The sequence below is a fragment of the Protopterus annectens genome, chromosome 10.part0 (assembly GCF_019279795.1).
Source record: "Protopterus annectens isolate FY-2018-M chromosome 10.part0, PAN1.0, whole genome shotgun sequence".
In the NCBI taxonomy this organism is placed as follows: Eukaryota; Metazoa; Chordata; order Ceratodontiformes; family Protopteridae; genus Protopterus; species Protopterus annectens.
This window is the reverse complement of record NC_056744.1, coordinates 1,166,021,156-1,166,042,023: the sequence shown is the minus strand read 5'-3', so window position 1 is coordinate 1,166,042,023 and position 20,868 is coordinate 1,166,021,156. Positions and strand designations below refer to the sequence as shown.

Genomic DNA, 20,868 nt, shown 5'->3' with positions numbered 1-20,868 from the left:
CAATTTGTATTCTGTCATGTTTTATCAACCAAAGACATTATAAACAAAACCACGTTAGGGCACCAGGAAGCACCAAAGTCACGTTAAACTTTAAAATGTTTTGGTTGCTGTGTTATTCCCAAAGCCTTAGATTTTTTTGTATTTAACATGACTCTGGTGATTCCTGGTGCCCTAATGTGGTTTTGTTTCTGGTTTTGATTTTTGGGTGCTGTTTATCCTTCTTTTACTGTGGTTCCAAATCATATTATGTTTGTTCTTTTCTTAATTATTGGGATGCCATTGCATGTCATGGCCTTCTCCTACATGATGCCTCCTTAACAGCATGTGAGTGTTTGGTATTATTGGCATACCCCTTGTGGCACCAGCAGATTCAAAGCACATGCTACAGGTAACCATCCAAGACACCCAAAAAAGCAAATGTTGACTCACAAAATGTACAAAAGCAGCCCAAATGAAAGAAACATGCTCCAATAAGATAAAGTAAAATAAAATAAGATGGTAAGCGCTTTCACAATAACATAGTATTGCTTCATCAGACCAAGAGTGACTGCAAGTAGATGTCCTTACATAACAATTCAAAAATTAAACAGCCATTCAGAAATGTGCAAACCCAAACGTCAATTAAAATTTAAAGACATAGGTGTTCTAATTCATAGCTCAAGGCCTGAATGCTCAAATTAATGTGAACTAAAACGTAAAACATCAAGCCTCAATTAAATACCCATGCAACATAATATGTATGTATATGTGTGTACCTTAATACGAATAACCAAAAATTCTAAAATAAATATTTAATAAATATCTAATGAAGTCATAAATATTATAAAAATATTATTTCATATGTATATATCCATATATCCATATATATATATATATATATATATATATATATATATATGGTTCTACCTGACTTCGTCGACAGCGCAGAAGACCGACATCGGAATCCGGAGCACCAGAAGATCGAAAGTGAAGAAGACCGACGCGAATGGCGAGTGGCAGAACATCGACAATGCAGAAGACCGACACGACGGATGACAACACCAACGCCGAGGATGCCGACATGGGGAAAGGCTGTGTGGTCTGTGGGGATAGGGGTGGGTTAGGTGAGTTAGGGTTAGGGTGGGTTAAGTGAGTTAGGGTTAGGGGTGGGTTAAGTGAGTTAAGTGAGTTAGGGTTAGGGGGACCTTAGGGTTAGGTAAGGTTTAGTGTGGGCTTGTAAGGATTTTGGTGTGCTTGTGTTGTGTGTGTGGTTTGTGGAATGGGGATGTGTTTTGTTTTAATTGTTATTGTGGTGTGTGCAGTGTATTGTTTGTGTATTATGTGTGGTTTCGTGTTTATGGACTGTCGAATATGTGGTGTCGGTGATGTGGTTGTCGGTGTTGTGTGGTTTCGACTATGTCAGGTAGAACCATATATATATATATAAATGCATAAAAAAATAATATTTAAATATATATCAACATATACATATAAATATAAGCTTATATATGATTTATACATGTACACATATATAAATACATATATAATATATACACAACATAAAATACTTCAATAATATAATGGCTAATAATGATATAAACCTTTTTACATTTGTTGACTCTTCTGGATTTCAAAACAGGTTTAAGGGGAACACTGTCATTTAGACCATGTCCCCTATGAGAACCTAATCTTAGAATCCATTGTAGTTCTAGACTCTCAGTTCTATTTATAATATCACCCATTCTAGTGTTCTCTTCTACCACGTGTAATGCCTGGAATAAGAACGCATGCTGTGGTCCTTCCTTTAAAGTGTGCTTAGCTAAAGCACTATGTTCCAGACCTTTTGTGGTGCAATACATGTGATCTCTAATGCGCTCTCTAAAATGTCTGTTTGTTTTTCCTAAATAAATTTAAAACAGCATATACAATGTGCAGAATATATTACATTTTTAGTATCACAGTTAGCTTGAGTTCTCAATTCCCATAACCTTCTTGTCTCTGGGTGTCTGAAAAACCTAGACTCATCAATATATTGACAGTGGGCGCATTTACTACACTTTCGTGTCCCCTGCAAAGTATTTGAATAAGATCAAGTTATATTATCATTACTATTACATAAAAGCTGTTTCAAATTCTTCTTATTCTTATATATGAAAGTTGGTTGACGCCCCACAATGGCTGTAGTATCAGGGTCTGTAAGTAATACAGACCAATTCCGCCTAATAATATGTTGAATGTTAGAAATATTTTGGGTATACATAAGAACCAAAGGTACATGATCTAATACAGGTGATTCCATAGTTCTATGTCTGGGCCGATTACTATAATAAGGGTAAGCTCGATTCAACCTCTCATAAGTCACCTCTCTGCAAGCCTGAGTAACCTCATCTTTACCATAGCCTCTACTCTCAAATTCAGCTGCCAATTGAGTCAAACTCTATGTAAAGTCACGTTCATCACAGGATAAATGGGATATCCTAAAGGCTTGACCTTTCATTACCCGTTGAGAGGTAAATCTCAGATGCATGCTATGTCAATGCAAATACGCTGGACAATAGCATGTCTTCCTATATAGTTTAGTGAACATTGAATTACCCGTTTTTATCACTAGAACATCTAAAAATTCCATAGAATTTGCAGAATGTTTCATAGTAAATTTCAAGAAGGTACTAGTAGTATTCAGGTAATTATAAAATTCTGTTAAAGCATCTTGATCTCCCTCCTAATTGAGAAAGAGATCATCAACAAATTGCCGATAAAATCCAATATATGGATTCTGCATATTAAAGATGAACTGGTATTCCCATTCGGCCATGACAATATTGGCATATGTATTTGCACAGCTGGTGCCCATAGCGACAGCAGCTGTTTGCCAATAGCACACATTCTGAAATATAAATATGTTATACTCTAACACCATCTCTAAACAACATGCATAAGAAATCTATATGTGTGGGGGTTAACTTCCCCAACCTTAACATAAATCTTCGTACCATATCTACACCTTCATTGTTGGGAATACAAGTAAACAAAGAGGTTACATCTAGTGTAACCAACAATTTTGTTTTAGAACAATCATGATATTCATTATAGAGGTCTCTTAAAAATATTCTGTATTTTTCAAAACTGCAGGGCATTCATCAAGGGTATCCCTAAGTTCCCCATCTAGGTATACTGAAATTGGCTCAGTCAGCCATCCAGCCCCTGCAACAATGGGGCATAGAGGTAGTTTATATGCATCCTTATGGATCTTAGGCAGTCCTTTTATTTGAGGTATTGGGTTCTGCTACCATAAAAAATTCAGAGTTGTCTATCAAGTAATCCTATAGATAAACACTCAGTTAAATCATTGACAATCCTATCTCGCAAAAGTCCAACAATATTAACATCAACACTCTTAAATGTAGTAATATCATATAGCATCTTAAGCATGGTTTCATGATAATAGTCAGAGTCCAATACCACAATAGGCCCACCCTTATCTGATGGTTGGATCACAAGATCATGATGATTTTGCAGATTATCAATAGCATGGCATTCAGACTATGTTAGATTCATTCTATTATTAATATTAAATTGATTCACTCATTATATATATCATTCTCACATGCTTTTATAAATATCTCAACATTATGTGGAAGTTGAGGAACAAATAAATTAGGTTTCCTATAACTGGAAACATAGGAATGTTCTCGTGTGTTATACAATAACTTCAATGCTACATTTCTGCTGAATAGACGAAGTTCAATTAAAAATTCACTGACATCAGCCATAGCTGTTGGAATAAACCCTAGGCCTCGATTCAACAATGAGCTCTCAGCATTATTAAGTACATACCTGGAAATATTCCAGATTAATTGTCTTGATACCCCCATATCTTTTTCAATGTTCGGGGGTTCGCAGGAGCTGGAGGTTCCTTGCATTTGTTGTTCCCACGTATTATGTCCTGCCCTTCTGACCTCTTCCGCTGATTCTTGAAAGGTAGCGGTAGGGTTGGAAAAACCTGCTGGTTTTGTTGGTTCAAAATCTTGCGTTGAACAACTATTCCACCAGTAGCATTGGAGTTACTGTTAAATGTTTCAGAGCCTTGTTCAGGTGCCTCTCCCATGGAGGGGGTAGAGTAAACTGAAGATCCCTGCTCTGGTGTATTTATAGTAGCTGAAGACGATGTAGACACTGTAGCACTATTCGAGCCTTCAGTCTCCATCGATCTTACAATATCAGCATTAGTGCATATACTAGATTGAAGCACTAACGCAGACTGCTGATTAATATGTGGTACACTAGAAGCATTCTGATTAGTAGTATGTTGTAAAGTTCCATCTCTCGATCGTGGCCAGGTGAAGACATGTTGGTTAGAAAAGTCTTGTAAATCTCTGGCAATCTTGCGTTTCTTTTGAGTAAACAATCTCTGTTCATAAATGCCAATCTTATCTATTAGATCATTAACAACAAGTTCAGTATTCTCTTCCCCAGCTATTTCTGCCATTTCTCGTTGTTGGTTAGATATCTGTTCTATTTAGTCCAGCTCATGTGGGTAGAAGAAATCAACCAATAATTGTAAATAGGCTTTACTGGTATCCAAGTTAATCTGCTGCCATTTCGCCAGCAGTACAGGGTACGTAGTACCATATGAGGGCATATTTAGCACTCGAAGCCCTCTAGGTACAATATTTAAGCCTATGCATGCTTCTAGATGGAACCTTTGACACTGCAAGCGTTTATGCTTATAAATGTTGTTCTCTATGCTATGTTTCAAATTATGTATGGAAATGTCATTGATGCTATGTGAAATAGGTACCTGCTGAAGAGTTGCTACCTCTTCCGTTAATAGGGGATCCTGTGCTTCTTTCAAAAAATTGAAGAGACGATTATTACTTGTTATATTCTCCATTAAAATCCCTGTAGTCATTCCATTCTTCATGATGTTTCCTTCTGCCATATAGCTATAACAATCCAAGACACCCAAAAAAGCGAACGTTGACTCACAAAATGTATAAAAGCTGCCCAAATGAAGGAAATACGCTCCAATAAGATAAAGTAAAATAAAATAAGATAGTCAGATTTTATTCCAAAGTTTCCCAAATGGTAAGCGCTTTCACAATAACATAGTATTGCTTCATCAGACCAAGAGTAACTGCAAGTAGATGTCCTTACATAACAATTCAAAAATTAAACAGCCATTCAGAAATGTGCAAACCCAAACGTTAATTAAAATTTAAAGACATAGGTGTTCTAATTCATATCTCGAGGCCTGAATGCTCAAATTCATGTGAACTAAAACGTAAAACGTCACACCTCAATTAAATACCCATGCAACATATTAAACATGTATATATGTGTACCTTAATATGAATAACCAAAAATTCTAAAATAAATATTTAATAAATATCTAATGAAGTCAGAAATATTATAAAAATATTATTTCATATGTATATATCCATATATATATATATATATATATATATATATATATATATAAAATGCATAAAATAAATTAATATATAAATATATATCAACATATACATATAAATATAAGCTTATATATGACTTATACATGTACACACATATATAAATACATATATAATATATACACAACATAAAATTCTTCAATAATATAATGGTTAATAATGATATAAACCTTTTTTACATTTGTTGACTCTTCTGGATTTCAAAACAGGTTTAAGGGGAACACTGTCATTTAGACCATGTTCCCTTTGAAAACATAATCTTAGAATCCATTGTAGTTCTAGAGTCTCAGTTCTATTTACAATATCACCCATGCTACAGGTAACTGTAACCCAACTACTGAGTGCTATGGGGCTCCAATTGTCATACTTTTAAGTTTTCCCAACTTGCCAGCTGATTTTACTTCTCATGTTCTTTAATTTAACTCACTGTCTGATTTACTCATAGAAAATGTCTTATTTATAATTTTATACATTTTCCAACAAAATACTGCATTCTGCTTTAACCATATAAATCTGAATATATCTGTATGTTATTACCAACATAGTGCATGGAGTGCACTGATTATGCTCCGATATTCAGAAAAAGACAAACCAGTTAAGAGCTAAAGTGGCGTAAGAACCGACATTAACAAATGTTAAGCACCCCCCCTGCAGAAGTCATTAAGGTCGGATCTAGCATTCAGCAGTAAAATCTTCCAGTACTGTCCAACAAATGACATCAGCAGAATCCAACAAATGACAGCAGCAGAATCCAACAATTGACAGCAGCAGAACAAAAGATTTGTTTCTGATTACTATCCATACAGATAAGATGTCCATAACTTCCTGTTATAAGCATAAAAAGTAGCTCAATGAGCAGGAAGTGTGCTTGTCTGTATTTAGTAAAGGATGTCTGAAACTTAAATGTTTGTCATTATTTAGTGACTTCAGTCCTCAGTGGTTTCTCCAAAAAAAAAAAAAACAGATTTTAAGAGGAACACATGAAAAATTTGAAGCAATAATCTGGATGGTCTGCAAAATTTTGGACAGTTGAGAGATATGAAAGGTGATTGACTGCATTACACTGCTTTTCTGACAGTGCTCGCTATTTTTTATGGCTTTGAAAGCCAGCGAAACATTTAGCATTTTTTTCTTTTTTATTGTAACATGTAGTACATGAAGCAGATAAAGCTCCATGCATTACAAAGAATTATCATTGACTCTCTGATCCTAGCCTACAACTATGTGTTCTTGATATGGATGCCAAGATTCACTTCTCAAGCTTCACTCTTGTGGTGAATTTGTTGCCATCCATGTCTCGAACACATAGTAAGATGGGTAGGATCACCAAACCAATCATAATCCTATTATGTTTACATAGGTATCAATTGCAGATGCTAATTTCTACTTATGCATCCAGAGAGAACATTATCTTGCCAACTGAAACTTTTTGTTTCGTCTGACAATAATATACCACATACCTTTCAAACAATTTACATAATTTGTAAGACTTACTGTTCTGCAGCTTAATTCATAACTGTTTTAATTTATAAATGCTATATTTTTTCTTAATAGCTGTAGTATTATGACATTGAATTTATTATGTTCCTGACTGTTTTAATTATGCTCCATACCGGGACATGTTTGATTAGCATGCAATGTGTCTGATTTTACTCCTGGTGTATTCACTCTAAAACTCATTTGTGTTCATTTGTGTTCAGAAGCACTCATCCTAAATAAATAAGCAAACAAGCACATTCACACAAAAAAATCTGTTGCATTTTTTTATCTAGTATCATTTTAACAGTGCACCTCTCTACTATACGTACAAATGAATGCTAGAATTGTAAAGTCTGTCTCCCAAAAGCTGTAGAGAAACAGCTCAGCCCACTGCAGATTTTTCTTTGCTTATCTAAACGAGGGGTCCTACATCCCAGACAGACATCTAATGTCTTCGGTTGAGGTGCTAGTGGAGCTCTCCCAGACCCACTTGGACACTTCTTCCAGGCTACCTTTTGATTGTCTAGCTTCTGTCCCTCAAAGCCGCTTATCTTTACTGATTCATTTGGGAGACTCCAAGTACTCTTTTAGGAAGTCTTTGAGCTATCATCCCTTCAGAACAGCCTGCCTGGATCTAAACAGGAGGATCTTGTTCCTTTTTCATTTTTTTCAGATTTTAATCCTATATAAATTTTTCAATTTTTTTAAATGTTTAACACTTTTGATTTCTTAGATCTAATGCCTTTTTTAATATTCATTTTTGCTTCTTTTTTTTGCATGTTTGTAAAATGTGTAATTTCTTAAGCATTTAAATACTTCACATAACTAAGTGAGGCATATCTCTTGTGGCATACCCAAGAATTACCCTCAACATTTAAACTAGTAATGGCAACTCCATGGAAGATCTCAGAATTTTCTGAGCAACTAAAAAAACATGCAGGTGACCTACAAACAAGTTAAGGCACCAAGACAAGCATTTTTTAAAACTCAGTTGTTGTGGAAAGTGAAAAACTCTCACATTAACTTCAGAAATTATCCAGGGATCCTTATATATGAGGTATATGTCTGTGTGTGTGTGTGTGTGTGTGTGTGTGTGTGTGTGTGTGTGTGTGTGTGTGTGTGTGTGTGTGTGTGTGTGTGTATGTGTGTGTGTGTGTGTGTGTGTGTGTGAGTGTGTGTGTGTGTGTGTGTACGTGTGTACATGTGTGTGTGTTGTGTGTGTGCATGCGAGAATGTGCATGTAAGTATATGTGTTTATGCATACATGTGTGTGTGTGTGTGTGTGTGTGTGTGTGTGTGTGTGTGTGTGTGTGTGTGTGTGTGAGTCTGTGTGTGTGTGCGCGCGCATCTTTGTGTACATGTGAGCATGTGTGTGTGTGTGTGTGTGTGTGTGTGTATATGTGTGTGTGTTGTGTGTGTGTGTGTATGTGTGTGTGCATGCGAGAATGTGCATGTAAGTATATGTGTTTATGCATACATGTGTAAGCATGTGTGTGTGTGTGTGTGTGTGTGTGTGTGTGTGTGTGTGTGTGTGTGTGTGTGCGCACGTGTCCACATGTCCATATAAGTATATGTGTTTATGCATGCATGTTATTAGGTTCATAGGTAGATACTAGGCTATTGACCCTAGGGCCTGTACAAGCCTAGCTATAAAGATTTCCTGGCTTTCACCACCCAAAATTTATTTCCCTGTGCCCCTGTCAAGCAGAACCACAGAAGTGATCCCCAGGGTGAATTTCCTATCTCCCATCCAATCGTCAAGATTTTTCTTAAAGAGGGCTAATGAGGTGCTCTGCTTGACATAAATGGGCAGTCTGTTCCAAAGTATGGGGAGTCTCTGGGACAGGAACCTATCCCTCCAGCATATTTTGTTTATTGTGATGACAAGGTTTAGGTCCCTGGAGCATATGGCTCAGAGGAATTGGGATATCTGTAAGTGTAGCATGTCCATCAGCTCTGGGTTTGACATGGCTTTGTATGTTAGGCAGAGATCGCCTCTGAGTAAGTGATATGCGACAGAGTAGAGCTGGAGTTTTTTGAGACGGTCTGCATAGGACATCTGTTTGAGGCCAGTGATCCTCTTTGTGAGGTATTTCTGTGGCCTTTCCAGTTGCTGTAAATGTCTTGTGAGGTACATACCAAATGGGGTGTTGTACTCTATAATAGGTCTAATGAGGGATGAGTAGAGAGGAACAATAACCTCCATTTTTCTGGATGAGAAACCTTTTGTGATGAGGTGTGCCACGTAGAAGTTTTTCCAGATTATTGTGGAGATGTGGTTAACAAAGGAGAGACTACTGCCCACATGTGTCCCTAGGTCTCTTAAAAAATTTTATGTATTAAGTGGACTACTGCATATGTGGTAGTTCATGGGCACAGAGTTTTTCTCAAAAGGGATGACTATGCATTTTTTGGCACTGAGCTTGAGGCCATGGCTATGACACTAGGCATCTATCTCAGTGAGGCCCTTTTGCAGAATGTCCACATCATTTGGGGATTCAATAATGGCTCCCAGTTTGCAGCCATCTGCGAACTTTGTTAGCCATAGACCCTCTGTGTTGGCCTGAACTTCAGAGAAGTAGATGCTGAACAGGAGCGGACCCAGGACTGAACCCTGTGGTACTCCACTTGTAACCGGTCTGGAGCCAGACTTGGAGTTGGCTACTTTCACTGTGTGGGTTCTGTCAGTGAGCCAGCTAGCAACCCATCACGTGACATAGACATTTATGCCCAGTTTAGTGAGTTTATCTATAATACCAGAGTGGGGAATGGTGTCAAAGGCTTTGGCAAGGTTTAGATAGGCTATGTGAACCACATTACCCTCGTCCACGGCTCTGGTGACTGCTTCAGAGAAGTCAATCAGGTTTAGGAGATATGATCTGCCTTTCACAAACCCAAACTGGGTGGGGTCCAAAGTTTGAAGGTTACCAATGCCTTTGTTTAGAAGTTCCATGATGATACATTCCATGGCTTTGCAGATCAGGCTCATCAGGCTAATGGTGTGGTAGTTCCTGGGGTCCATGGTGGATTCCCCCTTGTGGAGTGGGATAACTGTAGCTGTGCACCACTCAGTAGGCCCAAAGCCTGAAGTGAGGCTATGATTGAACATGGTGCTTAGGTGGGGTGCCAGTTCATTTTGTAGTTCATGCAGAATACAGCCCAGGATGTTGTCTGGTCCCATGGATCCTGTATTCTTGGCTTTGGAGAGTGCGTTTTTTATCTGTGCAGCCATGATTACCAGGACTTGGCATTCTTCCAGTATTGAGATGGGCCCTTTAGGGGGTGAGAGGGGGTGACGTTTGCACTGAATGTATCTGCCAGGATATTGTGTAAGCATGTGTGTCTGTGAGTGTGAGTATGTGTGTGTGTGTGTGTGTGTGTGTGTGTGTGTGTGTGTGTGTGTGCGCGCATTTTTGTGTACATGTGAGCATGTGTGTGTGTGTGTGTGTGTGTGTGTGTGTGTGTGTATGTGTGTGTGTGCTGTGTGTGTGTTGTGTGTGCGTGTGTGTGTGTGTATGTGTGTGTGCATGCGAGAATGTGCATGTAAGTATATGTGTTTATGCATACATGTGTAAGTGTGTGTGTGTGTGTGTGTGTGTGTGTGTACATCTTTGTGTACGTGCGAGCATGTGTGTGTGTGTGTGTGTGTGTGTGTGCGCGCATCTTTGTGTTCATGTGAGCATGTGTGCGTGTGTGTGTGTGTGTGTGTGTGTGTGTGTGTGTGTGTGTATGTATGTGTGTGTGTGTGTGTGTGTGTGTGTGTGTGTGTGTGTGTGTGTGCATGTGAGAATGTGCATGTAAGTATATGTGTTTATGCATACATGTGTAAGCGTGTGTGTGTGTGTGTGTGTGTGTGTATACATCTTTGTGTACGTGCGAGCATGTGTATGTGTGTGTGTGTCTGTGTGTGTGTGTGTGTGTGTGCGCGCGCGCACACGCATGTGTCCACATGTCCATATAAGTATATGTGTTTATGCATGCATGTTAATAGGTTCATAGGTAGATACTAGGCTATTGACCCTAGGGCCTGTACAAGCCTAGCTATAAAGATTTCCTGGCTTTCGCCACCCAAAATTTATTTTCCTGTGCCCCTGTCAAGCAGAACCACAGAAGTGATCCCCAGGGTGAATTTCCTATCTCCCATCCAATCGTCAAGATTTTTCTTAAAGAGGGCTAATGAGGTGCTCTGCTTGACATAAATGGGCAGTCTGTTCCAAAGTATGGGGAGTCTCTGGGACAGAAATCTATCCCTCCAGCATATTTTGTTTATTGTGATGACAAGGTTTAGGTCCCTGGAGCATATGGCTCAGAGGAATTGGGATATCTGTAAGTGTAGCGTGTCCATCAGCTCTGGGTTTGACATGGCTTTGTATGTTAGGCAGAGATCGCCTCTGAGTAGGTGATATGCGACGGAGTAGAGCTGGAGTTTTTTGAGACGGTCTGCATAGGGCATCTGTTTGAGGCCAGTGATCCTCTTTGTGAGGTATTTCTGTGGCCTTTCCAGTTGTTGTAAATGTCTTATGAGGTACATACCAAACGGGGTGTTGTACTCTATAATAGGTCTAATGAGGGATGAATAGAGAGGAACAATGACCTCCATTTTTCTGAATGAGAAACCTTTTGTGATGAGGTGTGCCACGTAGAAGTTTTTCCAGATTATTGTGGAGATGTGGTTAACAAAGGAGAGACTACTGCCCACATGTGTCCCTAGGTCTCTTAAAAAACGTTTGGTATTAAGTGGACTACTGCCTATGTGGTAGTTCATGGGCATAGAGTTTTTTTCAAAGGGGATGACTACGCATTTTTTGGCACTGAGCTTGAGGCCATGGCTATGACACTAGGCATCTATCTCAGTGAGGCCCTTTTGCAGAATGTCCACATCATTTGGGGATTCAATTATGGCTCCCAGTTTGCAGCCATCTGTGAACTTTGTTAGCCATAGACCCTATGTGTTGGCCTGAACTTCAGAGAAGTAGATGCTGAACAGGAGCGGACCCAGGACTGAACCCTGTGGTACTCCACTTGTAACCAGTCTGGAGCCAGACTTGGAGTTGGCTACTTTCACTGTGTGGGTTCTGTCAGTGAGCCAGCTAGCAATCCATCACGTGACATAGACATTTATGTCCAGTTTAGTGAGTTTATCTATAATACCAGAGTGGGGAATGGTGTCAAAGGCTTTGGCAAGGTTTAGACAGGCTGTGTGAACCACATTACCCTCGTCAACGGCTCTGGTGACTGCTTCAAAGAAGTCAATCAGGTTTAGGAGATATGATCTGCCTTTCACAAACCCAAACTGGGTGGGGTCCAAAGTTTGAAGGTTACCTATGTCTTTGTTTAGAAGTTCCATGATGATACATTCCATGGCTTTGCAGATCAGGCTCATCAGGCTAATGGTGTGGTAGTTCCCAGGGTCCATGGTGGATCCCCCCTTGTGGAGTGGGATAACTGTAGCTGTGCACCACTCAGTAGGCCCAAAGTCTGAAGTGAGGCTATGATTGAACATGGTACTTAGGTGGGGTGCCAGTTCGTTTTGTAGTTCATGCAGAACACAGCCCAGGATGTTGTCTGGTCCCATGGATCCTGTATTCTTTGCTTTGGAGAGTGTGGTTTTTATCTGTGCAGCCATTATTACCAGGACTTGGCATTCTCCCAGTATTGAGATGGGCCCTTTAGGGGGTGAAAGGGGGTGAAGTTTGCACCGAATGTATCTGCCAGGATGTTGTGTAAGCATGTGTGTCTGTGAGTCTGAGTGTGTGTGTGTGTGTGTGTGTGTGTGTGTGTGTGTGTGTGTGTGTGTGTGTGTGTGTGTGTGTGTGTGTGTGCATGTGTGCGTGATTTCAGAATAACTACACCATTTTCAAGCGACCTAATACTCAGACCTTCAGCCGATCTAAAATGTCCTTATACTGCAGTGGTCTTACAAACTCTCAATCCTACATATATTTGTATTTCAATAAGTTCCTGACAGTCTGCTCTATTCTCCATGCATTCCCATTATATCTAGTGAAGAACAAATATCAACACAGTGCTCCTCAGGCACTGGCAGTATCACAGTATCAATATCCAGTCTCCCTAGGCTGTACTGCTACGTGCCATGGTTCCCATGTTTGGCCGTGATAGTTCTGCATTCTTATGCTCTGCCATTATGTCAGCTACTGAAATTCTTCAGTCCTGAGTATTAAGAAGCATTCCAAATTAAATCATAGCCTTACTAATTCTCAGAGCTCTTCTTGGTCATGCCATTAGTCATAAGTCAGAATAGAAATGTAGTGAATATGGATAAGACCAACTAAATCAAAAGCAGCAGGTACAACTGTATTATATGCCAGCACAGCCAGCTAAGATCTATGCCTGACTTCCAGCTAAAGCCTGACTTCCAGTCAAGACCTCTATGAAGTTTGCATTGGTTTTCTCTAACTACTGCAGCTTTGTCAGTTCCTCCCAAATCGAAATTACAAAAAATGCTATTTGACTAGTTGCCCACTAAACTGTCCTTACTCTTACACATGTATATACACAAACACACACTCGCACACAAACGTATGCATGTGTGTGTGTGTGTGTGTGTGTGTGTGTGTGTGTGTGTGTGTGTGTGTGTGTGTGTGTGTGTGTATATACATGTGCAAGAATAAGGACAGTTTAGTGGGCAACCAGTCAAATAGCATTTTTTGTAATTTCGATTTGGGAGGAACTGACAAAGCTACAGTAGTTACAGAAAACCAATGCAAACTTCATAGAGGTCTTGCATGCATCTATGTTAGTATACATATATATAAAAAAAATCATGCCAATTCTAGTACATGAGTAATGAGTCTTTAAAATACAACTAATTTGCCAAACACTACAAATTAGCCAGATAACAAGGCTCCAACTGCCAGTTACTCTTGTAGAAAAGAAAGTACCCTGTAGAGTAGGGATCAGATGTTCATACATTCATTTTCTGTTTGATGATTGTGTTAGTAGACTGGTCAAATGAACCTTTACAGCTATCACACAGAAACCACAAGATCAAATAGGTTCAGTGATGTTTACAGTACACAAAAGACATAACAGATAACAGAGTGAACAAAAGTTGACAGTATATAAAAGAAGCATCAGCCACAAATACAATTAAGTACTATAACAAAGAGCAGAAACAATTTATAAATACTTGTACTAAGTTTTCCAAGGATAAATTGATCAAACACTGCTTGTTGCAAATTGGTCTATATTATATATTCGAAGCTTCAAAATTTCTAACCTCATATGTTCGACAACATATGACTGAAACCTGAATCTTCAAATATATAATAAAAAAGTAAAAAAAAAAAAAAAAAACACTTACCTTAATGCTCTGAGCAGGGGGGCAAGCTCACCTGCACCCCCTCACAACCCCCCCTACTTAAATATACCAACTCCAAGACTGCACTTCAGTGCAGAAAAGGGAAATTATCCCATTCTGCGAGTACAGAGCCGTTGCCTTTCACCTTTGAACTTTTCAAAGTTCGATCATATGGTGTCGACCATATGACAGTTAAACTTTGAAACTTTCGATAATTTAACAGGAACCCATTGCAATTTATATGTTTTATGCATGTATGCAGTTCTTAGTTCAATAAAGATAAAGCATGTGTTTCTGAAGAAGGCATTAAACAGTATTCTGAAGCAAGAACACTTAACTTCAGGATAGTTTTGAATTCCTTTAATACTTGTGTTCTTATCAATCTAGGAATGTGATTCCAAGTAGCTACAGTCTTCACATAGGCTCTTTCACAAATGGCTAGTTAAAAACAATATATTAATAATGTCAGCACATGGTATTAAAAATGTTAGCACATCTTCATGAATATTCCTTAAGGAATACTTTTCATCTCTAATTCTCAGTTTTGATTTCAGTGGGACCCTAGTCTAATGATTTTAAATATATATTTTCTACATGTAGCTCTACCTTAAGGAGGTAGCCAATGATTTTTCATGATGATGATGTAGTGATGTGCAAGTGGGACTTTCAGTAAAACAAATCTATAAATTTTTGTTTTCAGTTATCTGTACCATGTGCATATTACAGCAGGACTGTGATAAAATGACGTGAAAGCCATACTCAAGTTTAGGGAATAACATTAGGGAATAATGCAGTCCTTTTTAGGGTCAGACATTCTGATGGAGAAACAGATGGGATATATTGTAGCATAGATTGAACTGGATTAGGACTTTACTTGCCTATAGTCTCTGTGTGCAGGAAGAACAGAGATGGGTCACTAATTAGCCCAAGTAATTTCCATTCCATTAGATTAGGAATAATGCTGTTCATTGGGCTGATTAATTTATAGGGGGGCCAATGTAAATTTTTTTTCAGAAATGGTAAACAGCATTATGCCTGATTTAGGGGGCTGATTATTGGTCTTGTCTCTTAAGGTGATTTACATAATTTAGTGAATTTGCTCTGTCAGCCATCTCCTGGAGTAAAACACCATCTGCATACTTCACCAAACTGAGATTAGGAAGGCCATCCTTATCTGGAGGTACAGAGTGGTTAGCTGGAACTTGCCTAGAAGACCGTGAATACATGGAGTGACGGTGCACTCAGAGTTAACTTGTAGTGCCTTTTTTGAACACCTCTAGTTCATACCCATGCCTTTGTTGTACACCTCCAATTCATGCCCACAGCTCCTTATGGCATCCATTCTATAACTAAGTGACTTACTCGTTAATAATAAGCAGTATTAGAAAGTGTTATGGGTTATTAACAAAATGACACCAAGACTGTTAATCTAAGATGTCCTGAAGCAGAGAAATGAATTACTTTTTGTAATTTATTATTCATATTTTCATTTTATGTTCATATTTTCAAACGAGAACCCTTATGTTCATATTTTATACGTGAGAACCCTACATGATATTGAGGGGTAATGTGTGAAAATACCATGGTGGGAGACAGTAAAAGTCATTGTCAGGATCCTTTCATATTACATTATCCCTGAGATATTGCAAATTGTTTTTAGTAATTCTGAAAATTTGCATATATACTAAATACTTCAAAAAGTAAGTGACTTACAAACTGTTACATGACATCAGGTGAAACCTTACATGTTTCTGAAGAAACTATATTTGAATTTTGCACTGTATGTTGCAGATCTTGAGCAATATCCAGATTTATTTACATTGATAATTATACAGTTAAGCATATGTTTCATATTTCTGTAAATATCTTAATAAATGTGTACTCACAGAGGAATTTCTTGGTATCATATGAAAGTTTACAAATGTTCTAAAATATATCTCCAGGCTGTACAGTTTCTAAGATATGATAACTTGCTTATGAAAATATAGGAAAAATATAATTTTGTGTTTGCATGCATTATAATATATTATACAATGACTGGCCATTAACATTCCAAAACGAGCACTCTGATGGTCAGCCCAACCAGCGTGCCCTTTGTAAATCAAGAATATACAGACGGTAAAAGTCCGAAATATCACTGAGCGGCCAGACTTTTTTTTTAATTGCTATCTCTTAGACAAGCATTAGTCTAAGTGAAAGACTCTAAAACTAAAAAGTGCGTCATTATTTAGTGACTTAATTTCTCATAAAATGTGTTTTTTTTTCCGTCAAATCACAGAGGAACAAAGTCACTAAAAAATGACAGGCATTTCAGTTTCAGGCTTTTTTCCTTCAGAAAATGCACACATATTCATATTTTTTTCAAATAAATGATCAAGAGGTATGTATGAGACCATGACCTAATGGTTAAGGTGTTTGCCTTACAAACACAAGGTGCAGGGTTTGAATCTCACAAGGAATTATTGGCTAGGCTTAAAATGACTCACAAGGGCAGTTAGCCTAGTATGAACCTAGAATGAACCTAGAAAAAAATACAAGAAAAATCAGCTGCGTTCTGCAAACTAAGATATACCTGATTTTCCTTGAATTTTCCTGTCTCTCCTGTGCCTCTAAACTGTCAGGAGATTACAGTTTTTTTCTTTCAAAAAAAAAACATAGCAACAGAGAGCATCCTTTCTCCATTGCTTGCTTGCTAAAGCAGTGATGTACTGTGTAAGCCTGGGAACGAAAATCCCATACGCATGCACAGTACATCATCAAAGGGCAGAATCAGGAAACAATGTGGCAGAACACCACAACTCCATTATACAATGACATTATTTAAGAAAATAAGTAATTTTTTTCGTAAATAATGTCATTGTATAACAGCAATAACCAATTCCCAGGTGTGGTATATTGAAGATTTATCCACAGTTGGCTTTGTTTAATCATTCAGGATTTGCCCTCATGATTATACCACACCAACTGTGGGTAAATCTGCAATATATCACACCCACATCATCGGTAATTACAATATTATAGCATTTGTGGAAAAGACTATGACTGCTCTAATATCACTGTAAAGAATACTACTTACTGATAGCATTGCTACTTGTACAGTTTTAATACCCTGTATTGTTCAAAAAATATTTACATTTGTTTATCTTATGTTTTTTAAGTTTATTTTTCAGAAAATGATCTAGAATGCAAGATGTGTGTATAGGTTGCAAGAAGTGTGACATTCCATACCACATTCATGTTAATGAGTTACATTTAGGGAAATTATACAAACTATAGGGCCGTGACTGAGGCCTAGTCGACGTCTACAGCCTGGGATATTAAGGACAGCCTGTTTCTGAAGGGGCTGTAAGAAAATACAATATTTTTGCTGGAAACAAGCCATAGATGCTGTTATAATATATTTCAAGCCAAGTGGGCTATTATTTTGTTTTTTCAGTGATTTAGTGAAAAATAAACCTGTGTTTTATGAAAGCCCTAGTACCAGTGTCTCTGTGGAGTCACATTGGTGGTATGTGCATGGGAATTTGGCCAGAAACTTGCCATCTTACCGATCTTTGGAGAACATCTGCTACCAAGTGCAAACTAGATTTCGGCTACTAGCTCCCTAGAACATTATAGTTGTATTCCTGGTGTGGCTTTCTAGTAGTACAAATGATGGAGCATTTACTAACAAGATTTGTGGAGTTACAGGTGGAGACTGACCAAAACTTGGTTTAATTACAACAACAACAGCTAGCTGTGCTGGCAGATGTAGCTCCCAGTCCCAAGACTGAACTTACTATGAAGAAATTAACCAGAATGGATAACTGGAATCCTGTTTAGTAGCATTTGAGAACTATGCTACCATACAGAACTAAGGTCAAGCAAAGTGAGCAAAAATTCTGTTGTCACAGCTGACAGACGAAGCACTGAAAACTTATATGGTATTGAAAGAGAACAAATAGGAAAATCTGATGAAAAAGTCAGTGCGAGACAGACGTCTACACAGAAACTTACAAGAAGCATTAATCCTGAAGCAAGCAGCATAAAAATAGAAAGAGAAAGACATTTAAGTGAGGACACCAAGAACAAAGTGAGTACAGAAAGTTGAGATAGGTAAGAAAATGCAGAGTTCTGAACCCACTTCTGTTGGTGTAAAGCAGAGAATTCAAATGAAGCAGACTGAAACAGATATATATAAGTAAAAAAAAATAAGAAAATCCGATGATAAATTTTTTTCTGAGATGCCCTTTGCAGTGAGAGGTGAGATGAAAAAGAAAGTGAGAAGCTACAGCCACTCACACAAAGATAAAGGGACAGCAACCTAAAAGAAAAAGAAAAATAGAAGTTTAGACTGTACTGCCAGTAACAGCAGTAAAGCAGAAGGCAATTTTTGTTTACAATTTCCCTTTGCTGGGGAAGACGTAATATAAACTGCAATGCAAATACTTTTGGGGAAGGAAGATACACTTTCAACCTCAAAGTAAATTAGTAACCCCGAGTTAGTGAACTTACACATAAGTCAAATAAACCTTTAAAAACACAGTGGAAAGATGATAATTTTAAATACTGAGAGAAATAACATAACCAGTTATAGGGGAAGAGAGTGAGCAGGATCTTCCCATTATTTTGAGTTAAAAGATAACTTCTTATACTGATTAAATAAAGGTAAGGAAGAAATTCTATGCAACACCATGGCTTAGAGGGATAAAGCCATGACTGTGGCTCAGGTCACCCAGGCTCCATCAGCAGCTCTGATGTCTGAAGCACTGAGGGAGTAGGTGGTACACCACTGAAGACCATTGCATATCCTGTCTTTAGAATGTTGCTGGGTATGAGCAGGAATGGGAAATAAATAAGAAGAAATCCATGGAAGAATTATCATGCTGTCCTGGGATGCCTCAGTCTCACTGCTGGCCCAATCTCTTATGGATAAAGTCTGGGGGTTAGGTAGATGTAGCGAATGAGACAGGCATGACGGTCAGTTGATGGTTAGCTGCAAGGAGAAAAAAGTGGCAAAAAGAAGAAAGGAAATAATTTCCGCATTACTTGCTAGTACTAAACCCTTCTAGAACATCAGTAATGAAGCTACTCCATTGTTAGATGTTAACAGGTCACATGGGATGGTCAAAATTGTTAGACAGGTACAATAAAACAGACAGAATTATTTCTTCACTTCTTGTCTCAAATGCCAGAAAAACTGCATCTCATCACATCTCCCATTTGCCTATCATGGAAGTTTCATTTGAACATATTGCTGTGGACATCACAGTAAAATCTAGTAATGGATATCAGTGCATATAAATGGAGTATGCTACCAAACTTCCAGACTGTGCCATTATGCAAAGCTAATGCATAAGCTATTGTCAGAAACTGGTATGGTTATTTTCCAGGCAGCTATCTCTAAAGAGGAATGACCAAGGCACAACCCTGATGTCAAGGCTACTAGATCAACCTATCAGTGCTTTAAATTTAGGTAGAGGAAGACATCACTCTATCATCCACTTTATTAAAACACTGAAATCCATGCTAAAGAAAGTGGCTGATAGAGATGGCAAAAACTAGGACCAGTTGTTACTCTGCTTACTGTTTGCAGTTAGGGAAATGACACATATTTCAAGTAGGTTTACTTACTTGAACTTTTGTATAGTCAGCATCTGAGAGGACTGATTGACATGCTATAGAAACTTGGAAACAAGCAAAGACAACACTTAAAATTATTAATTCACAGGACATACTAAAGTTGATTAAGCCCATGGTAAGGGAGTACATACAGGCAGTCAAAAGATGCAACAATTTTATTGTAAGAATGCCCGGTTTACTGAATCTAAACCAGGAGATTAAGAATTAGTACCTGCATGGAATTCACATTCCTGACCAAATGGTTAGGGCCATTTTAGATGACTGAAATGATAAATGCAGTTAACTATAATGTTAGGCAACCAGGAAAGAGAATGATACAGCAAATCTATCACATTAATATATTGAAACCATGGAAAGAAGTACAGAATTCTGCAGTGAGCCTGCTAGCTGAAGTTCATACGGGGGGGATTTGGGAATGTCAATCTGAAGTGTAGTTAAAAAATCTTTGGCAAAAGAACAAAAGCAGGAAGGACAGAATTTTTATTAAGCAGCAAAGAACTGTTCTCAAAAAAATGCCTGATGGAACAAACTAGTGTCAGAAACAAAATGTTCAAGCTAGGCATCATACAGAGCCATAACTAGAGCAGTGTGAATAGGGCAGCTGCCCTGGGTGAAAGCTGTTAGTGGGTGCGATCTGCAGGTGCTTATGGTGTGGGAGTGTAGAATCAGAATTTGTTTATGAAGCCAGGAGAACAGTTTCATAAATGCAGTACTGCATTTGTGGTTTCAACTAAAGAGCTGAAGTACTCCCTGTGCCTGGTAATTTAACCGTAGCAAGCTTCTTGTTCTACTAGGAGCAAGCAGCTTACTACAATTTCAGTTCAGAGCAGAGGAACTTTTTTGGGAAGCTCCGTTAACTTTGAGAAGATCCTTTTTTCAATTTTATTATTTTTTTCTCCACAAATAAAAGATGAGGAGGGCACCAGTTTGGGGAAATGCACATGAAACCGTATGAGCCTAGCTATAGTTTTTGCATGGTAGAAGAGTCACAGAGTG

At 38.2% G+C, this 20,868-nt stretch overlaps 1 protein-coding gene across 2 annotated transcripts in view; it reads right to left on the bottom strand.

Annotated features, from left to right (window-relative positions):
• Positions 1–20,868, bottom strand: part of FAAH (fatty acid amide hydrolase) — an 811,281-nt gene that overhangs the window by 501,650 nt on the left and 288,763 nt on the right. The window lies entirely within an intron of this gene.